At 36.5% G+C, this 25,743-nt stretch overlaps 1 pseudogene; it reads right to left on the bottom strand.

Annotated features, from left to right (window-relative positions):
- Positions 1-25,258, bottom strand: part of LOC130239307 (regulating synaptic membrane exocytosis protein 1-like) — a 137,219-nt pseudogene extending 111,961 nt beyond the window's left edge.
- Between the last annotated feature and the right edge of the window lie 485 nt (positions 25,259-25,743).

The following is a 25,743-nucleotide window of genomic DNA, read 5'->3' as shown; positions in this document are numbered from 1 at the left end:
CGGCAGCATATCTGTGCCGATTAGACAACATCCCTTAAATAATGAATAGAGCCGAGCTTCAAATTCACAAGAAAGATGTAGACCAAGAAAGTGAACCAAAAGCAATAAAAATACAAAAACATTTTTAAAGGCATTACAGTAATGCAATAATGAACGTGAACTTGAGAGCCTGTCCTCAACAAAAGAATAAGTGGCAATGGAAGATAGAAACCAATGTGTGTGCTTAGCAGGGTTTACTGAGGCATCTACTCAAGTGGCCTCTCTCCTCTGTCAATATTCCAACTCATTCATTTTTCCCCTTAAACAGCCTCTGTGACACTAGTGTTTCAGTTAACAAACCTCATGAAAACACTTAATAAACCTGTCGGCCTTTAAAGCCCCCTGGCAAAATAGAGACCCGTCGTTAATTAGGGTGGGACACGAGATGATGATGATGTCTATTTTTACCCTGCTGTGAATTACCCATTTACAAACAGATTAGAGTGGGAGGGAGACGAAAGGGAGGTGTGAGAAGGAGGGATGCGGGGGGACAGAAGTGGGAAGAAAAGAAACAGATGGAGAATATGTGCTGTAGCTTTAGCAGTGGAGTGGTGGATGCTGGGATCTCCTGATAAAGGTGTCCATATGGCCTAGCTGTGCATCTACAGGACCATCACAGCCCAGTGGAGGCTTAGCTTTAAACACACACTAGGCTATAGCATGATGCTAAGCACACACACACACACGCACACACACACACACACACACACACACACACACACACACACACACACACACACACACACACACACACACACACACACACACACACACACAAATACACACATACACATAGACATATATACACATGTAAACACAAGCTGTGCAAATACACACAACCACTCATGCAGCACCAGTTGGCATCGCAGGAAAATCAGGCATCAGCCAGTTTGGCAGAACTCTTGCCAATGCATACACACGCAGATATACATTGGATTATTATTCCACAAAGGCAACAAGTGCAAGTTATACAATATTTCAAAAAGCAAGAAGTTAAAATGATCTAACTTTCATTTAGCACCAGTATCGGTAGCTGCTTATTGAACATTTTGCTCATCCATAATCATTGTCGAAAATGATTTTAAATGAGCTCCTGAGCAACACACAGCAATGGCATTCCTGACTGAATCAGTGTTTTTGAACGAATAAGGTTATCAAACATATTGGTGAATTGCTCATAAAAAGTCAGTTCCCGAATGAATCAGTGTTTTTAAATGAATCGGTTGAGTGAATTTTTTAGATACTAGATCATTAAAACAGTCATTTGAGATTTTTTTCTGAAAGAAATTTTACTTTTTAAAAAATTTATTGACTTCAATTTAACAACATAATGACATGGGCCGGTGTAAGATTCTGGCGGTATGATAACCTTGGATAAAAAATATCACGTATTGTGATTACTGCTCTAAAATGTGTTCATTTAAAATGTCTGGATAAAAAATTTTTAAAAAAATGTATCCATTAAACACAATATATTATATTTTAAGAAACTTTAAAAATATTTTGGAGCAGTTTGGAACATGTCAGGCTAAATAATTAAAATAAATTATTGAATTTTGCTCATTGCTCATGTAATTAGTTTTAAAAACAGAAAAAAACTTTAAAAGGCTTCTTTGGATGTCTTTCTTTTCTTTGGATATAAAGTAAGGGACCAGGTGATTTTGATGTGGAGGGTACTTTTTTGCTTGTGATTCTGTTGCCATAAAAAAAATAAAACTGAAAAAAAAAAAAAAAACCACGGAAAAATGGCATATACCATGTGAACTGTATAACATAAAATTTTACTGGTTTTAAAACCGGAAAAAACACAATGCATTAAGGGGTTATGGGAACTTTTGAAATTAAAAGATCAAGGTACATTGTATTTAACTTTTCATCTGAGAAACATACAAGTATATTCCATTATTTCTAAAGTCCAATATTATATGGGGGGGAAACAATTATTTGAACCTTTTATCAATGCTTATGTTTGAATTATTAATGCTTGTGTTTGAGTCTATTTATTATCTTCAGTGTGAAAAAAAATGGATCCTATATCATGCAGTCACTGGAAAGGGTTAAAATATAAAGGATCTGCAGTACATGTAAGATTTTTCTGAACAAACAAGCGACTCATAAACAACCTTCACTAAAAACATTGAGCATTACTAGTATGTTGATGTTGTTGTTTTTGTCTTTTGAACTATATGTAAACATATTTTATTTTTTTAATATCTTACCTGGGACAGTAGAGAACTCATCAGAACTAAAAAACTAAAAGTGGTTTGGAAAAAGTGAAAGGTGAGTAAGTGATGACAGAAGTAAAAATTGTTTGGTGAACTATGCCTTAAATACAAATAACCCAAAAATTCAATAACTCATTTTATAACATTTATGAAACTCTCAGACACAAGGTTGTCCAAATGAAGGCCTTTCCACCATATCAAGACTGATCCAAATCTGTGATTTAGCATTTTTGCAATGCCATTAACTAATTTAAGTGCCATCAAAAAGCTAGTTGTTTAGGAAAATTAATGCATGAAAGGACAGAATAATGTTGAGAATCTCAAGCAGCTCATTGCTCACCAGTTCAGCATTGAGCAAGGTAAAGATCCGACTCAGCAAGAATACATTGAAATAATGAAATGGCCAGCCCAGAGTCCTGACTAAACCATATTTGAAATATCTTACCTGGGACATTACTAAATAAAAAAATTGCATGCATTTTATATTCTCTTTCTTTCTTCATTCATTCATTCATTCATTCATTCATTCATTTTTTTTCTTTTCAACTTAGTCCCTTTATTAATCAGGGCTTGTCACAGTGGAATGAACTGCCAACTTATCCAGCATATGTTTTACGCAGCCAAAGCCCTTCCATTTGCAACCCACCACTGGGAAACATCCATACACTCTCAATCACACACATACACTATGGACAATTTAGACTACTGACCTATAGCGCATGTCTTTGGACTTGTGGGGGAAACCGGAGCACCTGGAGGAAACCCATGTGAGCACAGGGAAAACATGCAAACTCCACACAGAAATGCCAACAGACCCAGCTAGGGCTCGATACAGCGACCTTCTTGCTGTGAGGTGATCGTGCTACCCACTGCGCCACCATGACACCCCATTCTCTTTCTCATTTTGTTAAAAATATTCACATTTTCAGCAATTCTGCATGATGCTCAAAAACCTTTCACGCAGAACTGTATATATAAATGGCATTATAAGTGCAAGACCATATACCACTACAAGTCATATTTAGCAATACAAAATTAAGCAGTATATTTAATATTGTTTATTGCAAATCCTTCCTATTGCATTAGCATTATTGGTAATATGAGCTTTTTCTTAAACATTCATAAAAGTCTGCAGTGTATTGTTCCTTCACTGAACTGTAAACTCCATTCAGCATTTTTAAATGATGCATTCATCATTCTACTTTATCTTTGTTGTTCTTCATTATTTTTTTGTGCTCTTGTGCTATATTGTATGTCACATTGTGTCATTTTCTACCATGCTACCATTTCCCTGTTCTGTCAGGTGTTGCAATTACTTAACTGCTTTGCTGACTTCATATCTGGCCAATCATTTTAACAAAGCGTCTACACAGGCTTTGTTAATAGGCTCAGTGGTGATGTCAAATTATGTCTTAACACAACGCCGTAAGCCTGAGGCTACAATTTCCGATATACATGTTCAAAAAAAAATAAAATATGAGCGTTTTGAGAGTGACAGAAAACACACCAGTAAACCCAAGGGTGGATCTATATAAAGTCTTCAGAGCTTGTGAACACTCCCTGGGTACTTGACACCATGGTTTTAGCCCTTAAGAACAATGCGATTCCCAGAGCTTCCAGCCCGTGTCTGGTTGTCACCCGAGCTTTCCCATGAGCCTGAGCTCTAACCGTATGGAGCAGGAAGAGGACATTACAGAGAGAGCAAGACTGTGAGCCTCCAGGCCTCCATAATGACATTTTCTCCTTTCTGCTGAGAGACACATGAACAGAGAGATGGGAGGACATCACGTCACTGCTGCTCCACTCGCACACTCAAATATGCCTCAAGACACCAAGCCTCAAAAGTTCAAGTAGAGCAATAGTTGGATTTTTTAGATGTTTGCGTGAGAGGTTCATATCATGTTAAAGGACTTACAAACAGATTTATATATAGACATACAGTTGAAGTCAGAATTATTAGGACGCCCTAATAACTGATTTATTTTATCTTTGCCATGATGACAGTAAATAATATTTGACTAAATATTTTTCAAGACACTTCTTTACAGCTTAAAGTGACTAGTTAAAGGCTTAACTAGGTTAATTAGGTTAACTAGGCAGGTTAGGGTAATTAGGCAAGTTATTATATAGCTAAAAATATAGCTTAAAGGGGCTAATAATTTTGACCTTAAAATGATTTTTAAAAAACTAAAAACTACTTTTATTCTAGCCAAAATAAAAGAAAAAAGACTTTCTCCGGAAGAAAAAATATTATAAGACATACTGTGAAAATTTCCTAGCTCAGTTAAACATCATTTGGGAAATATTTAAAAAAGAAAAAGAAATTCAGAGGGGGCTAATATTTCTGACTTCAACTGTACACGCCTTTGCTTGATATCCAAGCAATAAATTAATTTTTTAAGGCAATAAAGGGCAATTTCATTCTCATATATGTCTTAAAAAATGTAAAAGCGGCCTTATAGCCTATTGCAGGTTAAACATTTTGGAACAGTATATTTATTTTTTAGTTTTTAAGTGTCTTTTGCTTAACAAGCTTGCATTTATTTGATCCAAAGCACAACAAAAACTGTAAAATTCTAAAATACAGTGCTTAGCATAATTGAGTACACCTCATTTTGAAAATTAATATTTTTCTCTATTTCTTAGTGAATATAGGCAATGTATTTTGGTGCATTTAAACAAAACAGACTTATTAAACAGATATATTTATTAAAATTTATAAATATTTTAGTCATCAAACATATTTAGAAATTGAAAGATAATACAATTAAATTCAAGCAAAATATTACAAAAAAAAATTAAAACCTACAAAATTTCAACTAAATTTAATTTTATTTTTTTTTTGCTTCTCTTGATTTTTCCTCTTTATTTAATATTTTTTCTATAACATATAAATTTGGGAGTACTAATTTTAAAACTGTTATTGTAAGTGATTTTGTTAGATAAGCTCCAGATTTGCCTTCAGTACTGACTAATCTAATATATATGCTCTAATATAATATTGTATAGCTTCCTATTAAAAATATGAATTTAAAAGAGAGATTTGTGAGGGGTGTACTTATATATGCTGAGCACTGTATGTTGACTATTTAAACTGAGGAAGTTTCCTATTTGAATATGTTTTAAAATTTATTTATTCATGTGATTTTATACCTAAAGGTTGGTTTAAATGTTGCTTCAGTCACATGAATTTTAAGAATACTTTTTAAAAATTTTACTGTAATTATTGTTATAAAATTATTATAATTATATTATCAACAGATGAGTAATTATTTTAAGGATTGTTTGATTATTATAACTATAATTAATCTGAAATAAAAAAGCTTCAATATTATACATTACCATTCAAAAATTTGGAGTTAGTATCATTTTTCTTAACATTTTTCTTAACATTTTTTTAACATAATAAAATATTACAGCATGCAGCAAATCAGAATCTTGGAATGATTTCTGGAGGATCTTGTGATGATGAGTGATAATGCTAAATTTAAGCGCTGAATCACAGTAAGAAGTAATATTTTAAAATTAAAACTACATTTTAAAATTAAAATATAAAAAAACTGTAAATAATAAAATAATATTTCAAAATTCTATTGTTTTTGCAGTTCATTGTATATAATGAATGCAGGCTTGATGAGAAAAATAAAAATTTTTTAAATGTTAAAAATCTTATTGTCCTAAAACGTTTGACCAGTTGTGTATGTGTAGTAGATATGCAGTCATAGATATGCTCACTGAATACAAACCTAACAGATCACTCAGATCTTTAGGATCATATAAACTAGAAATTCCAAGAGTTCAGTCAAAGCAGGGTGAATCGGCTTTCAGCCAATAAAATCTTTTTATTTATTTTTTTACCATTTTTATTATTTGTTTTTATTTCTCTTACACTTGTTTCTTTTATTCTTGTTTATGTAAAGCACTTTGAATTGCCATTGTGTAAGAAATGTGCTATATAAATAAACTTGCCTTGCCTTGCCTATGTGTAATGAAAATATAATCAAATATTATATTTCGATATGCAGTCTATTCATTCATTTTCTTTTCGGCTAAGTCCCTTTATTTATCAGGGGTCGCCAAATAAGAATGAACTGCCAAACGCCAACAGCATATCTTTTACGCAGTGGGTGCCCTTCCAGCCGCATTCCAGTACTGGAAAACACCCACACATTCTGACATTCACACACATTCATTATGGCCAACTTAGTTTATTCAATTCACCTGTACCGCATGTCTTTGGACTTTAAGGGAAACTGGAGCCCCCGGAAGAAACCCATGCCAACACGGAGAGAATATGCAAACTCCTCACAGAAACGCCAACTGACCCAGCCGGGCCTTAAACCAGCAACCTTCTTGCTGTGGGTGACAATGCTAACCACTGAGCCATCCAGCCCCCTGCTCTCCACTCTAATTAAACCTAATAAAACAACCTATAACCTATAACTGCACCTCTTTCTGAATAAAGTTAATAAAACTAAATACACTTAACCTTTCTAGATATGTTTAACTGTAATTTATGTTCTTGTGATATATAAAGTTGAATTTCCAGAGTCTTCAGTCTTCAAAGAAATCATTATATACTGATTTGTACAAGCTCTGCACAAGAAGTTTGGCCACAGGAGAAATGTTCATGGCTAACTGAGCCTGGTTTCTCTCAAGGATTTTTTTCCCTCACTTTTGTCAATTGGTGAAGTTTTGTTCCACACCACTGTTGCCACTCGCTTGCTTGGTTTGGGACCTGTGGAGCTGCACATCGATGGATTTGCTCTTCAGTGTTTGACTTTCAGTAGTGAAATTTAAACCACACTGAACTAAGCTGAACTTCAACTCTGAATTCACCAGCATGGACATTGCCACACTTTGAGCTAGACTTTATTGTAGGGATGTAGGGATGAAAGAGATGGTAAGGGAACAGAGGGATGAAGGGAAGGTACGTAAGAGGACAAACAGTAAACAGGTAGGTAGGTTGATCGGGCGTCCTACGATGATGCCAAGAGACCATCTCTGTAATATTTTGGTAGATTGATTGGACCCCCCAATTCAACCTAGTAGGGAAGAGAAGGTTATAGGATTGTTAATGAAAAGCGAGGAAATGGAGGGAGGAAGGGTAAGTTTAAGAGAACGAGAAGAACAGTGCTAGAGGGCTGGTCTGCCTTAAATAAGTTTTTTAGGGAGTAGGTTATTGGTTAAGGAGACAAAGTGAGACGTGGTTTCACTGTCGAACCTTTGTTAACAAGTCCCATAACTGGACTGACACAGTTTCAATTTACTACAATTCCTTTGTTAAGCTGCTTTGACACAATCGTAAAACCGTTATAGAAATAAAGATGAACTGAACTGATTTGATGCTCAATTAATATTTCAAATAAATATCAATGTCAAGCATCCTTTCTGAAAAACCTATATTATTTTTTTTCTAAACAAAAATTATTACTAAACTACAAAAGCATGAAAATGTCCATCAGCACAGCTTTCTATGTACCAATCATCCTTTAAAAATAATTTCAGTACAATGTAAAACCTAACAGTCAACTTATCAAATGAAATGAGTGTAGTTAACGCAAAACTGACTGAAAGTTAATTCTACTCATTTGAAAAGAGTTTTGAACTCAGTGTTGAAGGTAATGAGTTAATTAAATACCTCATTACTTCAACTGAAATGAAGTTAGTTCACAGTACTCATATAGATTAGTTTTTTTTCCTCAAATGATTTGTAGCAATGTTTCCTCAAATGGTTTGAGTTGCCTTAACTTATTGGGTTTTACAATACTCAATTGGTTTGAGTTCTCTTCATTTATCAGGTTTTACTGTGCTCAAATTACTTTATTTACTTAAATGGATTAAGTTTACAGTACTCATATAGATTAGTTTTTTACTCAAATGATTTGTAGCAAACGGTTTCCTCGAACGGTTTAAGTTGCCTTAACTTATTGGGTTTTACAGTACTCAATTGGTTTGGGTTCTCTTCATTTATCAGGTTTTACTGTGCTCAAATTACTTTATTTACTCAAATGGATTAAGTTCACAGTACTCATTTAGATTAGTTTTTTACTCAAATGGTTTGTAGCAATCGGTTTCCTCAAACGGTTTGTGTTGCCTTAACTTATTGGGTTTTACAGTACTCAATTGGTTTGAGTTCTCTTCATTTACTGAGTTTTACTGTGCTCAAATAGCTTCATTTACTCAAATAGATTAAGTTCACAGTACTCATTAGGATTAGTTTTTGAACTTAATCTATTTGAGTAAATGAAGCAATTTGAGCACAGTAAAACTCAGTAAATGAAGAGAACTCAAATGGTTTGAGTTACCTTAAGTTTTTGGGTTTTACAGTGTCGTATTCTGTTATATCGTCCAAAGTTTTAAATCATTTCAATTCTATTTCTGATCCCAAATTAAATAACCCATTTAAGTAAGGGGTATTGATGGGTATAAAAAAAGCAATTCTGGTTTCTTACGTATGACGAGTGGGACAAACAGTGAAACGTCTCAGTCCTGTCTAAATATCAGCAATCTCTGCCAATCAAATTACAGGACCAGAAGTAACGGTTGTATAATAAGCAGCAACCTGCGTGAAAGTGACTGGGCAGTAGAGCGTGAGTGATGAGTGAAAGCTAAAACAGACATTCTTCAATAGCACAGCAGCTCAGACTGACTGTAAATCTCTGACAGAATCTACTCTCAGATGGAGCAGTCCCATGTGGGCTGGTGAAAATCAGCAAAGAGATAGAAAAGAAGAGGGGGGGGCGTCCATATGCCTATCCGCACGAGCGGCAGCCATGTCATTAAAACAAAACACATCTATAAATAGACAAGCCACTCTCTTCATCCAAGACATCATGGTCCTCACAAAACCCTCTGGAATCCACACACACACACACACAGAAAAATGGCTGCGGATCTGATCGCCACACACACTCAGCCGGGTGAACACGTCCATGATGTTACATTCAAATCAGGCCATGCATAATCTGCTTGTGCTGTTTTTTACACGAATGCATGGATGCATAAACTCACGCACACATACAGTATCTCTCTGGCCGATTTAAAAAAAGCCATTGGTGAACAAGGAGCACAGAGCCACAGCTTTTTCGGCCAGCTCAGGAGTAATACTATGATGATGCATGTGGAAAGTGACACTCTCTCATGAGGAGAAGAAAGAGAGAGAGAAAGAGAGAGAGAACAGTGCCTACAGAACAGCCTGAAATGCACATTCCTCCATGGGAGTGCTGTGTAACTGAAGCTCCAGGAGTTGGTGCCACACTTCACTGACTTACTGTCTGACTGACTAACTGAAAACGCTGCTAATTTAAAAAAAAAAACATACGACCGACAGAAGCAGAAGCAGACACCTTAAAAAGACAGCTCAAAGCTGACAGTTTACCACAGTTGTTAAGCTTCATTTTTATTTTTTTATTTTTTTTTATTTTTGCTAATTAAATCAATCTACACCTAACTCATACTTCAGAAACAAACTTCTGACGTAGCAGTCCTAGCAGCAATTTCACTGCCTACTTATGCAACATACTAAGAACAAATTATGTAACATTATTTTATATAATAAACAATAAGTTGAACAAATGCCATATTGCAGCTGATAAAACAGATGAAAACTCGCAATGACTCCGAAATAGGGCCAAGATCCTGCAGAGATTTGCCGCCATCAGCTTCGACACACTTTCATGGAAGTTTCTAGTCAGCCTGAATTGATTAGTTTGTTTGTGAGTTTTTACTTTTTTGCAACTTAAATGACTAACTTTAGCGAGTTTTCTGTAATTATGTGTCAAATTGAGCTGCATTCTTAATTCATTATTAATTTTCTGACCTCAGGAAATATTAATCTCTCTAATTTATATCAAGCAAGCACTGAAAGAAACAGAGAGAAACTACAGTTCATATTTACAGTACAGCATCATATTTGAAAATGAAACCAATTGTTTGAGAATTAGTGCTAAGTTGGCTATTTAAACACGTTAACGCAAATGATGCAAGGTGTGCGCCTTGTGTGTGCATGTATGTTCACGAAGGGAGAGAACGCTTTGCTTATGTTGACAGGTGAATATATTCAATATAGGTTTAGGATTGCTGCAACTTATGTGGCCTAGTTCAAACAGGATTTGAATGTGCGTTGCAATAACATGAGATGATGTGGACCACACACTAGACACTTGTATTGACAAGTCAAGGCTTGGCATATCAGACAAGCACATTCTATTTATGATAACTAAGATGTTTTTGAAAGTAAAACTTTGCAAATGGCGCTTTGTGAAATTTCAACAGTGTCCTGACTGCCTAAAATATGCGGGAAATGAAAGCAAATTAAAAAAAATTGTGATCTGATTACGTACCCCTATATGCATTTCTGGAGAGCACAAAATATGGACCAGGATTTACTTTTTTAGCAGTTTTTGCCAATCCGTCGGAGGCCGTTGTGTATGCTTTTTCAGATCTCAAATTTCTCTCGTGAGTGCCATTCGCACCTGCTGTTCTCACTTAAATCCACCAGAGGCCGCTGTTGACTGACTGACTGACCAAGCGACTGACCGCAACACCCACCCCCTTCCCTAAACCCAACCGATAGTGTTTTAAAAAGCACCGACTGACCAGCACTGGACAAAGTGGTAACAGCGGAGAAAACATCCGCACAGAGGTAAGCAGTCAGCTGGTAAGTGCGAAAAGAAACAGCATCATGCCGCCCCGTAGCATTCCTTTTTTTAATATGAAATGTAGCCATCCTTTCATCTGGCTACATAATTCGCAATCTCCAGAAATGTATATAGGGGTTTTCAGAATGAGTTCATTTTGAAATTTTATGTCAAATTCAGCAATTGAGAAATCCTGGAGAGTCTGATTATTAGGGGTTCATTTTGCAAAAGCATGGTACGGTTGCATTGATTAACAATTGAGTTCGACAGACTGTGACTATAGTTATTTAATGAAGCTTTTCAAAAACACACCATGGGACAGTCGTCAAAAATTGACAATAGAGGTGGATTTAAACCCCAGGTATAAACGGAAATCTACTTGTGATCTTTCTGACCAAAATTCTATCTATTACTAGTACACTTGGCTCTTTTTAACTACCAAGAAACCAATCAAAACAACCAGCCAACCACATAAAAAGACAATTCAGAACACTCTACAAACTGTAAAGTAGCATTCAGGCTACTAAAACCCAAGTTGTGAACAAATATGGAGCACAAACAAATATATTTGGTAATTAATTGTGATTATACAAATTTCAATGTGTAGGTAAGTCTTATAACAGTGTTGCAGTTCTTGTGAGTACCCACTAGTTGACTAAATTTCTATCATTTTTGACAGACACTTTACCACTTTGCCTTTAAGAGCACAAACCACACGTGAGTCAAATATGCACAATGCTGATGTTAATACTGTTGGTATAATATATGTAATGTTATATTGATCTGTAATGTGTATATTTGCTTAATATGATGTTTTATGTAGATCTGTGTTGGGAAGCTAATATGCTAGTTCAAGCTAATCATACTACAACAAGTGTCTTTGTTGAATTAATGTATACATCTTGATTCATGAGGTAACTTACAGTCATTTTCAGATACTACAATTTGACTGTGAATATTTATATATATGTGAAGATTGCTTTCTGTTGTAATCATAATGGAAATGTTTCATTCTGTTGTTATGTAATTGATAAACTTAATATTTTATTGGCATTTAATTTGCCCAATTTTATGTTTCAGACCACAAACATATGTAACCATACCAACAACATCTAAACAACCTTATTGCTCAGCAAGGTGACCTATACGAATATACCCACTCATTAAAGCTTTTGTTGGATGAAACTTTCTGAGCCCTTTACTCTCTTACCAGTTTTCAAGGACTACAAACTGCAATAGTTAAAAATAGCTCCCAGTAAAAGTAATTTTTATATACTTTATTCTTTCAAAACACTGATTCACTCAGAATCTAAGGCTACATTCACACTTGTGAGCCTTACTGCTCAAATCTGATTTTTTCTCAGATCTGATTGTTTTGCATAGCTGTTCACACTGTTGTTATAAATGTGGCCAAAATCAGATTTCTAATGTGAACAGATCATGGTCTAAACTGACCCGCATGCGAAAAAGTACAACTACGCACAGCGCAAAGCACAAAATGTATAATTATGCACACAATATGTATACTGTAAGAAGTGAATAAAGCACGTTGTCAGACTATGCTTAATAGACCCTTGGTTGGGTAAACTTAAGAGCGCAGTGAATTGGAGAGTACAACAAATAATTTTTTACAATCCTATTTGCTGAAATAATCAATGAAAAACTCCACGATGTTGTTATAGAGACTTTCAGAAAAAGGAAAATAATAGTGTGACACTGATGACGGCAGCCAGAGGAGAGAATACAGCCAAATTTACTCTCAGGCCCATAGACTCTCAGGCCCATAGACATTAAAAACATCTCGCATAAGCGGTAATTTGTTTTTTGTAATTTGACACATAGATGATATTATACATTCATTAATGCATATAAATGTTCACATGTTTATTAAAAAAAATTTAATATTAAACACTTTCAAGCATTTAAGATTATGATGACCATTAAACGCATCATAGCAGTCTTGTGAAAAGGGTCCATATTTTATTGCCATTTTCACAGACAACAGCTGGTTTTTATGATCTGTAAATGGTTGTTTTGATAGTACTAATGTGTATTTCAGTGTTTGAAATCTAAAATAAGTGTTTTGTGATCGAAAACACTGATAATTTGTCACTGATGAACAAGTTTAATTTTTGGTAAAGTATTTTCCTTGTGTGCTATTCTGCTATGCCGCTGAGGATTAGACGATGTTTGCAGCACGAACCAGTACAGAATAGTGACAATTATCTATCAAAAATTAAGTAAAAGTCTCATGAATTCCTACATACTGTAACAGTTCACACTGCGATCGGATTGCAAAACATTGGATTTGTTTAGAATTTAATACCACATATGAAAGTGTCACAAGTCAGAATTGAAAAGATCAGATTGCATGTGGTTTGGGGTGTTCACACTGTCATTACCAACCCTGGCTCATTCTGAAAATGTATCCATATATACATTTCTGGAGAGAGCAAAATACATCCAAGTTTTTTGAAGTATTTGTTTTCGCGAATCCACCAGAGGCCGGTGTATATGATTTTTAGATCTCAAATTTCTTTCGCGAATGAAATTCAAGCCTGCTGTTCTTGTATAAATCCACCAGAGGCCGTTGTCGACTGATTGATTTACTGACTCACCAACTGACAGATTCACCCACCCTCCCCCTTCCTTAATCCCAACCAATGGCTATTTAAAAAGCGCCGATTGACCCACCCACCCCCTTCCTTAAACCCAACCACAATGTTTTAAAAAGCAATCCAGTAAAAGAAAAGTCCACTGATTTTTACCACGTTTTGAGATTTTACCACATTCTCACCCTATTATTTACTTGTTTATTTTATTTTTTGGCTTTAGTTTTTGTCTTACCCGCTTTCTGGAACCGTTCTTCATTAGACTTGAACCCCATTGTCATGGTCAACTTCGCTCTGCATCTCAAGTCGACGTACATGTCGAGCTGCTGGACAAACTGGTAACAGCAGGAAAGCTGTCCATATGGAGGTAAGTGGTCAGATAGTAAGCGAGAAAATGAACGGCATCATACTGCCTCATATCATTCATTTTAAAGAGGAAATGCAGCCATACGTACTTCTGGCTACATAATTTGCGATCTCCAGAAATGTATATAGGGCTACGTTTTTAGAATGAGCCTATGTTGGTCACTACAAAAACAGATCTGAGTCACATGTGGGCAAAGAAAATTTTTGCCATTGCCACCTTTGTCTGCAATGTGAATGTAGACTAACACCTTCCACCATCCCTTTTTTTAGAGCTCAATGCAATACATTCCAATAGTATCTGGATGCAGCCTTTATGATGCAAGCTGAGATTGCATCACTCAGCGATGCAATGTTAGACACAATGCATTCAATGGAGTGAGTGACGTCACTGTGACGGGTGGGGTTAGGTGAGCGCATTAAAAAGCATTGGCACCAGGTTTGCACCAGGTCTGCATCCAGACCCCTCCAATACATTCTTGGATTTAATTAGTAGCCTATAAATTAAGATATTAGCTTGTTTGTTTAGATATTTTACAGCACTATACCTAGACTCACAGCACAGGTCCCATCCTAGACTCTTCATCACATTAAACTCAGAACGGAAGATCTCATTACCGATGACAATACAACTCATATAAGGTCAGTATGAGATGAGTGGAGGTGTAAAGCAAAGAAAGTGTTCCTGCATGCCTACACACGCTACACATTGGCATATCCATTTTCACAGGAAGGTTGGCGCTAATGATCATGACACGTTGTTGATCTAGAAATATCAACCAGACAGTAAAGGACACTTCACTCACCACTGTCCGCACTTCTCTAGTGCTTTTTTACAACAAATCAATCATCCTCCTTGCAATAGTTTAACAGTTATTTTGTGAATATAAGACAGACACACTAAATAACACGTGCCAATTCAATGCCATGTGCAGATCCAGAATAATCCGGCAAGTATTTGTTAACCTAAATTGTAGAAAACATCCCATTTGACCACGCGTTGGGAAAGTCCTACTATCCAGGTTGTGTATAATCTACTCCCAAGCATTGCAGAGACAGATGCTGCCTGTAATTCCACTTAATTCTCTGTGTTTTAATGTTAAAAGGTCTTACTTCCAGATAGCAGATACATTATCTAACAAAACATTTGTGATCTAAAGAGCCTGGGTCACTGACATAACTGTGCAAGCATGGGTGTATCATTCCAGTGGTGAGGGGTCCCTGACGGCTCGACTGCATATTTCTGTGAGTCTGTGAGGAAATGAGTCTGTCTGTGTGTGTGTGTGTGTGTGTGTGTGTGTGTGTGTGTGTGTGTGTGTGTGTGTGTGTGTGTGTGTGTGTGTGTGTGTGTGTGTGTGTGTGTGTGTGTGTCCTAGCTCAGTTAACCAACTGGAGGAACAGATGGACTCCCCACTCTCCTTGTTGTGAAGAAACACAGCATACACACACACACACACACACACACACACACCTCAACTTTAAATGGGATATGCTGACATGTTTATGTGGGCCTATTCATACATATAATTATAATACCCAAACAACATTTGTTTCTGAGTGCTCATTATTATTGTAAGCATTTTGACTAAACATGGGGGGAAAATATTGTTTTGCATCAGAAAGATGCTCAGTTGCATGATCTGATATATACGATATATACCATCAAGTATAAAAAGCATGTTTTTAATTTCAGTTTTCAATTGTTCACAAAATGTTAAGTTGTTCTGATTTCAGTTGAACAAAATATGTAGTAAACTGTATTAAACAAAAACTACAAAAAAGTTTGTAGTAAACTGTATATTCATTCATTCATTTTCATTTCGGCTTTATTAATCAAGGGTCGCCACAGTGGAATGAACCGCCAACTTATCCAGCATATGTTATACGCAGCGGATGCCCTTCCAGCTGAAACCCATCACTGGGAAACACCAATTCACTCTCAGTCACACACATACATTACGGACAATTTAGCTTACCCAATTCACCTATAGTCTTATACATGTCTTTGGACTTGTGGGCGAACCGTAGCACTAAGATTGCAATTTGGAAACATTGCTCATGTGCTGTAGTGCTGCTGATGTATAACCCGGACGTGCACGTGCATCTTCCTCTGCTTGTAAACTTGTAAACAAACATTTGCGATCGGTTCACTAGATCGATCGGAGCATCCCTACTGCTTATTTACTGTTTTATCTTTGTTCTGTTGTTTTCATCTGTGATTTTAATTTATTATATATATAAATATATATATATATATATATATATATATATATATATATATATATATATATATATATATATATATATATATATATATATATATATATATATAATTGGCAACGCAGTGGCGCAGTAGGCAGTGCTATCGCCAACAAGAAGGTTGCTGGTTCGAGCCTTGGCTGGGTCAGTTGGCATTTTTGTGTGGAGTTTGCATGTTCTCCCTGCGTTCTCGTGGGTTTCCTCCGGGTGCTCTGGTTTCCCCCACAGTCCAAAGACATGCGGTACAGGTGAATTGGGAAGGCTAAATTGTCTGTAGTGTATGCGTGTGAGTGAGTGTGTAGGGATGTTTCCCAGAGATGGGTTGTGGCTGGAAGGGCATCTGCTGTGTAAAACATGTGCTGGATAAGTTGGCGGTTCATTCCGCTGTGGCGACCCCGGATTAATAAAATAATTTTTATTTATTTTTTATTTTTATTTTGTACATTATGTAGATGCACTGCCCTAAAAAATCATCCCAGTCAATGTAGATTTATGAATTCTTTCCAAATACAGTCATCTTGTGAAATTATATTCATATCGCAATATATATTGCAGAAAAACAATGTCAGTTTTTCCCAATATTGTGCAGCCCTACTTTTTAACCATGTTTATATTTGTAAATAAATATATTGCATATTGTCATTATACTTTATCTCTCATTGGTTTTTCGTTAACAAAATAGAAAGAAAACCATTTATTTTAAACATTATCTGGAGTGTACAAATACAGTTTTACTGTCCCACTTTATACTAGCTGGCTTTAACTAATATGCACTTACACTGAAATTATTCAATAATTATTATTAATGTACTGTCCTTATTATGTGAATACATGTTTTTTTACATTGTACTTATGATTGATTACTGTTCAATTACACTGCTGACCATCTCTTACACTTAACCCAGCCTTAAACCTACCCAACAGAACCAAACTGGTCCCTAACCCTACCCGTATCCCAATTTAGGATCTCTGCAATACATTATAAACACATTAAGTACATTGTATTTATCTGATGCAATTACATAGCAGTTAAGAACACCTAATTTGAAGTGGGAACAGTTTAACAAATAATTGTAGTAGGACTTGACATCCCATTGTACAATTGGACTTAGTGATTAACTTTCATTCCATACAAAAGATTCTCTTAAATAAACACATTTCATTCAACAAATGAATAAGCTCCTGGGCTATGGTTACTTCACTGCTAAATGTAAAATGACAGACTTTTAAACTAGCATTGACATTAGCTTAGAAGCTAACTCAGCTAACATTATGCCAATGCAGTTCAGAGTTAAGCAGCATTATTCACTTTAAGCAGCTCAGTTTGAGTAGGTCAAACAAAACATGCACCAATCAAATCCACAACCACCCCAGCATGTATATTCCGAGGCCTGCACAAGACACTTCATAATACAGTCGGGCCACTGACAGAACAAGCAAGAGAGTAATTGAGTGGGAGCTGGAGAATTAGGAGCATGACTTTAGCACATGCCAACCCGTGAGCTCAAGCTCATCCTTTTGAGGTCTGCTGGTGGGTGAAAGCAAATGGATTCGGAAGGCTTGTTCTCCAGTGGGTGCTAATGTATGGACTAGGGCACTATTAAAAGCCACTACTGTGTGATATGCCTGTGCATTTAATTATTTATCTATTCATGTTATTCCTCCTCTTTTTAAGGGCTTTTTGTCAGTTCTTGTGTCTAAGCCAGAAGCACTGGCTAGAGGAGGAGTGCGACTCAAGAGAATGAGATCACAATAAGAGCAATTCTTTGTTTGATCTTTAGCAGAATAGACCTGACTGGAATACAACCCATCTACTAAATCCCGTCCTCAACAACATTTCTAGGCCACAAGTCTCTGAAAGGTCTAACTGATCCAGTACATTCTATGAATACTTTTGGTGCAAAGGAAATAATTATAAACAGCACAATTGCATTTTGGCAACAGAGTGTTGAAGGTTTTCAGGCAAAAAGTTAGCATTTAGGCATTACTGGTTTCATAATTCTGCAGAAAAGCGTTTTCTGTCTGAAATAAGGTCTGTTGTAAAAGCTAGGGGAAGTGTTTCAAAGAGGCTAGCATTAGCAAGCTAGCTTTGAATGAATAATATTTCATTCTCTGATCAGAAGTCTCTTGAAAGTCACACTTCCTCAATGAACGTACACAGTCAGAGCAGAATAAATAAAATGCTATGACAAAAACCTTGAATATCGGATGACAACTACATGTTTTTGATAGGAAGTAGCTGGTGTTAACACCAACTACATAAGCTAAATACTCAATTTCATGAGCAAATTCCTTCAAACACAAATTCATGTAATTACTTCTACTAAATCAAAACTGCAAAATAGAAGCATTTAAGCATTACTAGTCCATCATTCTAAAGTAAAGCATTTTATGTAAGTCTGAAATAAGGTCTGTGGTAAAAACTAGGGAAAGTGTTTCAAATAGGCTAGCATTAGCAAGCTAGCTTTGAATGAATAATATTTTATTTTCTGATCAGAAGTCTCTTGAAAGTCACGCTTCCTCAATGAACATACACAGTCTCAGCAGAATCTATAAAATGCTATGACAAGAACCTTGAATTATTGGATGACAACGTCAAGTTTTTGATAGGAAGTAGCTGGTGTTAAGACCAACTACATGAGCAACTCAATTTCATTAACAAATTCCTTCAAAAACCAATCACACCATGTAATTACTTCTACTAAATCAAAACTGCAACATTGAGTCTTTTTCAACCTTAAGTGCAATATAGAAAAGCTACACCAATATTATTCATACTTTTTCTTGTTATTTGATTGTTACAAAAATAAAAATGACCTCATTATTTACTCTCCTTTATTTCTTCTGTTGAACACAAAATAAGATATTTTGAAGAATCCTGGGACCCATACAATTCCATAGTAGGAAAAAAATACTACAATTCAATGTGTCCCAGCATCTTTTGTGGTAGAATAAGAAAGAAACTCAAATAGCTTTTGAACAAGTAAAGAGTGAATAAATCATAATCCCAGCTGGCACACAACGTCATAAGATGTTAATATTAGATTAGATTTAGTTCATAACGTCAGGTGAGCAAAATTCAATGTCTAGCCAGTGTCTAAGTACAATGTTATTTTGACATCCAATAACAACGTCAAATGACAATGATATTTGGTTGATTTTAGGTTGTGTTGGAAAGTGACCAAATTTCAACGTCAAGCCAACATTTACAACAAAGACATATTAAAGTCAAACAACTGATCCTGTACATTCTATGTATACTTTTGGTGCAAAATAAATGATTATAAGTAGCACAATTGCATTTTGGCAACAGAGTGTTAAAGGTTTATTTTTAGGCAAAAAGTTAGCCGTTAAGAATTACTCGTTCCATCGTTGAAGTAAAGCATTTTCAACATGTCTGAAATAAGGTCTGTGGTAAAAGCTAGGGAAAGTGTTTCAAAGAGGCTAGCAATAGCAAGCTAGCTTTGACTGAATAATATTTCATTTTTTGATCAGAAGTATCCTGAAAGTCACGCTTCCTCAGTGAACATACACAGTCTGAGCAGAATCTATAAAATGCAACGCCAAGAACCTTGAATTGGTGGATATTGGATCACAACTACAGGTTTTGATTGGAAGTACAGTAGCTGATGTTAACACCAACTACATAAGCTAAATACACAGTTACACCTACTCATATTAGGTTAGATTAAGTTCATAACGTCAGGTGACCGAAATTCAATGTCTAGCCAGGGTCTAAGGACAATGTTATTTTAACATCTTATAACGACGTAAAATAACATTGATGTTTGGTTTATTTTAGGTTGTGTTGGAAAGCGACTAAATCCAACATCGAGCTAACATCTTAAACCAACGACATATTAACGTCAAACACTGATATTTATTCGTCAGATATGGCAACCAAAATCCAACAGCTGATAGATGTCATAGTGGTAATGTCCACACAAAATCAAGCTTTAACATCATTAGCTGTTGATATTTGGTTAATTTTAGGTTGGACATTGGACATTGACATCTGCCTGATGTTGGGTTCTGACGTCAACTCGATTTTCATTTCCAATCAAAAGCACGACATTAAGGTACAACGTCAATCTGACATTATTTTTCATTCAACAAAGGCGGCAACACCAAAGCTCCAAAACTGAAAAATTGATTAAATTAAAAAGGCTGACACAAAGCATGTAACGTTTCGAGCCACACGGCTCTTCATCAGACTGTGTATTTCTGCATTTTCGTCTGAATAATGATTAACATTATATATTTCCTACAATTTCCCAGACAGCACATTTACTATATATCTATATATACTATATCTGTTCTGTTAAATAACTTGATCAACATCTTTACAATGTTTGTTTGACAACTGTTCAAAATCAATAACCTTTTCTAAATGACATATTCTAAATGTCTAATAAACATCTGATAGATGTCTCACAGCTATTGCGCAGACAAGCATGTAAATACTAAATGCACATCAAATAGACATCTTTACAATCAGTTATCAACAGTGATCATCTGACAATGCACAGATTAAGTAACATGATTTTTAATGCAGTGCATAAACCAGCACAAATCAGTTTGCAAACAAGAAGAGCCAATGATGATAAGATGCATTTAATTGACTAACAACACAGGTAATACACACAGGTTTAAACTGGCACAAGCTGCTAATAAAACGTTCTCTAAACATTTTTACTCTGAAAAAGCAAACTTGTCTTGTCCTCTACCACAACACAACACAACACCACAGTGGTGTTTATAATCCTGCTCTTGAAAAACTATTCAAACTCAAACTTTCAGGAAACTGTTTGACAGACTTGTTGTAGGCTTAATGACAATACGGCTGAAGAAGTCATACAAACATGTAGATGGTTTATAGCCTACTGTACATTTATCTTTTTCTTCTGTTCACAATATTTAGGCTTCAAAATTCAAATGTTGTGCCAATGGAAAAATCCTACTGGGTTTTTATCATGGGAACCAGAGTTGTGCTAACTTATAGATTGGCCTAGAAACAGAAATCTTCACTGCAGCACTGTACTGAGGCAAGTTCTTGGTCAGGCTGATGATGACATCAAATATGTGACCACAGTGACTCCACACAGAAGCAGATGTGCTTTGGCCAACTTGCCCTATAATCCTAAGCCTTTCTGATCCACTGACCCCTCCAGAGACCAGAGAGAGCGAGTGGGAGAGTCTGTTTATATGAAGCACATCACAATTCTCTTATTCTTCGCCTGCTAGAACCAGGGCAATACTGGTGTGCATAAATAATTGAATGTAGCATAAATATTACTCCGTCAGCACTCTGAAGCACCACCACAGGTACCAGGATTTGTTTTCTTGTTTTTGCAGGAAAATATAATGAGACTAAAATAAAGGATTTACAACAACATTTTAACAATACTTTGCACAATATGATTGTCTCATTTTTAGCCACTAACAAAACCCCACAGCTACAACAAAACACCAGCACAAAGCACCTCCTTGAGGTAAAGCTTGACCTTTCATTCACTATCATGTAGGGCTCCTGGATTTTGAGACTGTCTTGTCAAAGCCTCATTGTCTGACATTTATAGAAACAGCAGTCATATCAGTCAAATAACTAGCAAAACTGGACAACAGTGCTACAGTGTTTAGCATTTACTCAAATAGACATCTTTGCAATGTAATCAACAGTGATCATCTGACAATGCACAGATTAAATAACATGATTTACAATGCAGTGCATTAAACAAAGTTAGTTTGCAAACAAGCAGAGCCAATGATAATAAGATGCGTTTAATTGAGTAACAACACAGAAAATACACACAAGTTTGAACCGGCACAAGCTGTTAATAAAACTTTCTCTAAACATCTTTACTCCGAAAAAGCACACTTTTTTTATTTTGAAACTGTCTAGTCTCACATTTATAGAAACAACAGTCATATCAGTCAAATAACTAGCAAAACTGGACAAGAGTGCTATAACAAGAGAGCATTTACTTACATCTGATTGTCTATTAACTTTATGCAAGTAAACCTTATAGACCAGGGTTGGGCAAACTCGGTCCTGGAGGGCCAGTGTCTTGCATAGTTTAGCTTCAACTCTAATCAAACACACCTGAACATGCTAATCAGTGTCTTCAAGATCACTAATTATCTATAAGCAGGTGTGTTTGATCAGAGTTGGAGCTAAACTGTGCAGGACACCGGCCCTCCAGGACCGAGTTTGCCCACCCCTGTTATAGACCATATTAATGTGGTCATGTTTTTGGCCTATGAACATTTCCTGCTCGTTATCAAACTATTTCATAACTGTAACACGAGGCAATTCAATCATAACTTAATGTTAAAACAGCTATCATGACATTATTTATCAATGTGTGACTCTTTTTGGACTTTCGGAAGCTATAAAAATTAAAAATGTAAAACAGGAAATACATTGGGACCATTGTTTTTGCTTACATCCCTCAAAATGGTCTATAGAGATGTTTACCTGATGTCGTTCTGCTGAGGTGGTTTCTTGTTCCCAACCAGGTTCACTGTTTTTGCTTGTATGGGCTTCTCCTCTCTGTACAGACACATTTTAGACAGTCAATTAATCTTACAGAAGTTTAGCTCTTTTAAAGTAACTTTTACAAGCTTCCCAAAAATAACTAGTTCACACAAGAATGGAAACTAATTCTGCAGAGCACAAAAGAAAATTATAAAGACAAAATAAAAACATTTATCAAAGTATTTTACGTTTGAGATTAAAAGCGAAGTCACAGAGGTTTATAGCACGGTGAGTGAGAGTAAATAATAATTTTGGGGTGAACTATCCCCTTAAAGCTAGCACACAAAGTATTGTTATATTTCTGAAAGTCTGAAAAGTGTTGTGAGGTCGACCTCTAGCTTTTGCTTCAGGACAGTAGTTTCTTTTGATAGCGGTGAGCTATTTGTACCCAAATTTCACACATACAGCAGTTAAAAATGAGACAGATTACGGTGCTCAGCATAAATGAGTTCACCCCATTTTGAAAATGAATATTTTTATCCATTTCTCAGTGAATATTGGTCATATATTTTGGTGCTTTGAACAAAACAGATTTATTAAAGAGATGTATTTATTAAAGTAATATTTTAGTCACCAAACATCTTTAGAAATTGAAAGATAATACATTTAAATGCATGTGAAAGATGGCAAAAATAACAAAAACTTTTGTTTCTCTTGATTTTTCCACTTTTTACATTTTTTATTTAATATTTTCCACTAACTTATAAACTTGAGCTACTTATTTGGGCTAGTTATTTTGCTAGATTAGCCCCAGATTTGGCCTCAGTACTGACTAATCTAATGAATATGCACAAAAATAATATTGTAAATCATCCTTTAGAAAATATTAATTTAATAGAGAGATTTGTGAGGGTTGTCCTCATATATGCTGAGCACTGTATGTAGAGATCTTTACATACTGTGTGACCGAAGGGGTAAACTAACTGAAAACAATGCTATTGATTTATCTAGCAGATTTTAGTGACAAACGCTGAGAAATTAAATAACAGCATGCTATTTTCCTATGAGAAACATAGGACAAGAAGTGGTTAAGGTATTGATTGTAGCTGCTCAGTGAACCAATTTAAGATGCATAAATCTGATTTCAAATCTCAAGGTGGCCAACAGCTAATGTAATAAGAGCAATGATGGCTTCTAAATGCCAGGTGGACAGGAAGCCAAGAAACATCTTCACACTCATGATAACAGCACTGATGAACCACAAATAGCCATTCAGAATAAAACTTTATAAACCATCCTACATGTAAATAGCAGACAAGTGCTTCTCATAAATAAGATCTCATGTCATATAAATAAGCTTTCACGTAAAGTACTTGGTGCTTGTATCTATGCAATGCCATAGAAGAACCTATTAGTAAACAATAGACTTAGTGCAAAGAACATTTTAACTATAATAGGCTTTTTGTGGAATGCAAACGTTTTTTGGGTGGTCAAATATCTCAATGCCAATAAAAAACTTTTTATTTTAAGAGTGTCATTGTGATGTATTTTTATTGTAAAAACTGTGAGCTCAATTCTTTAAATGAAGAGTGTAAATAAAGTTAGTATTAAAGAAAAGAAAGAAAGAAATTAAATTATCTTAGAGGACAAATGAAACAGATAAGGATAACATAAAGCTGCATTTACTCCAGCTGTGAGTGATGCTCACAACTACTATCAGGGAAGATTTCAATGAATGGGTTAAGGATCCTGACGGTCATGATGACGATGCACGGAAATATTGTCGTGACCAGGCAGGAATCCTGACACCGGTGGTGAATAGTGGAGAAAAAGATTAAGAAAAAAATGCATCATGAGTTTAACTAATGTGAGATGACAGATGTCATGCCTGAAATGAATCCATCGCACTAAATAACAGAACGTGTCGAATTAGTTCTTGCATGTCGACAAACCCCTCTCTCTTTAACAGATACACCTGTGACCAGTCACCTGCACGGCCCTTCTTTAGACATCTAAGAAGCTTATCTTATATGGATGTGTATGAATACACACTTCCACACATAGTGTTGCATGTCCATAACAGGTGCCTATAAGTGGACATATATGGCCAGACTCACCCACTCACTCTCACTCACACACACAAACACACACATACTGTATACACAGGAGCTCAGGTGCAGGAGTACAGCCTGATGGCTTTATTAGTAGGCTACAGCAAACAGATGCACCTACAGAAAACATCACAAGCTGTTTGCCTTTTGGTCTCCAGAACAGCACGAATACTACAGGCTCCCTATGAAGCGTGATGTCTTACTTGAGCATGGCCTCATCCTTCGCCTCTTCCTCCTTCTGCCGAGCCATCACAGCCATGATAATCTTCCTCTCCTCCTCGGTGAGGTGACTGAGGTCCGGCAGATCGGGCATGGAGTTCTGCTTTGTGGGTGGGCGAGGGCCGCCGCGGGGCCCCACCGAGGCGGACATATTTTACCCCTGTTTGATCGCTGCACAATCCCCGCTATGTAAACCGCTATTCAGGACATAGTCCGATGGCTTATCTGCGGTTGTCGCGAGCGTGGCGAACCGTTCATCGTTGCGGCGGGCACCCACGGTTGTGCTTCTCTTCCTATACGGCTTTTTCTCCTGTCTCTCTCCCCCCCACCCCCCGCCCGCCCGCCTGCCTCTCCCCTCCAGGTCCAGTTAAGGGTAGTCCATATCTGATCCGCGGGATAAGTGCGAGTCGACGAGGGGTGTCTTGCGCCGGTTGATGTAGCCGCCTCGGAACTCGGGCTCTCGGGCGGGATGATGGGAGCAAAGGCGGAGTCCGCACGGTGCTCTGTTTTTCCTTGCTCGCGCTGCTGCTGCTGCTGATGCTGCCGCTGTCAGGGAGACGGAATAGTCAATGGGACCGCAGCCCCTCAAGCGCGCGCACGCCTCCTCGAGACGGCCGCGCGCACTCTCATTTGAGAATGGAGGCTCGCTGCACGCGCGCGCAGCATCCCAGTTTCGTTCTCCAATCACAGCGCGCTGGTGACGCGCATCCACCAGCGGTCGACGCTTTGAGATTCACCGAGCCTGACTCGTGGACGAGACCGAGAACAGCATGTTGTGAAAGCGCAAGTCGAGTA

This window comes from Danio aesculapii, chromosome 13 (assembly GCF_903798145.1).
Source record: "Danio aesculapii chromosome 13, fDanAes4.1, whole genome shotgun sequence".
NCBI lineage: Eukaryota > Metazoa > Chordata > Actinopteri > Cypriniformes > Danionidae > Danio > Danio aesculapii.
Note: the sequence above shows the minus strand (reverse complement) of the source record. Positions and strands in the feature narration are given on the sequence as shown.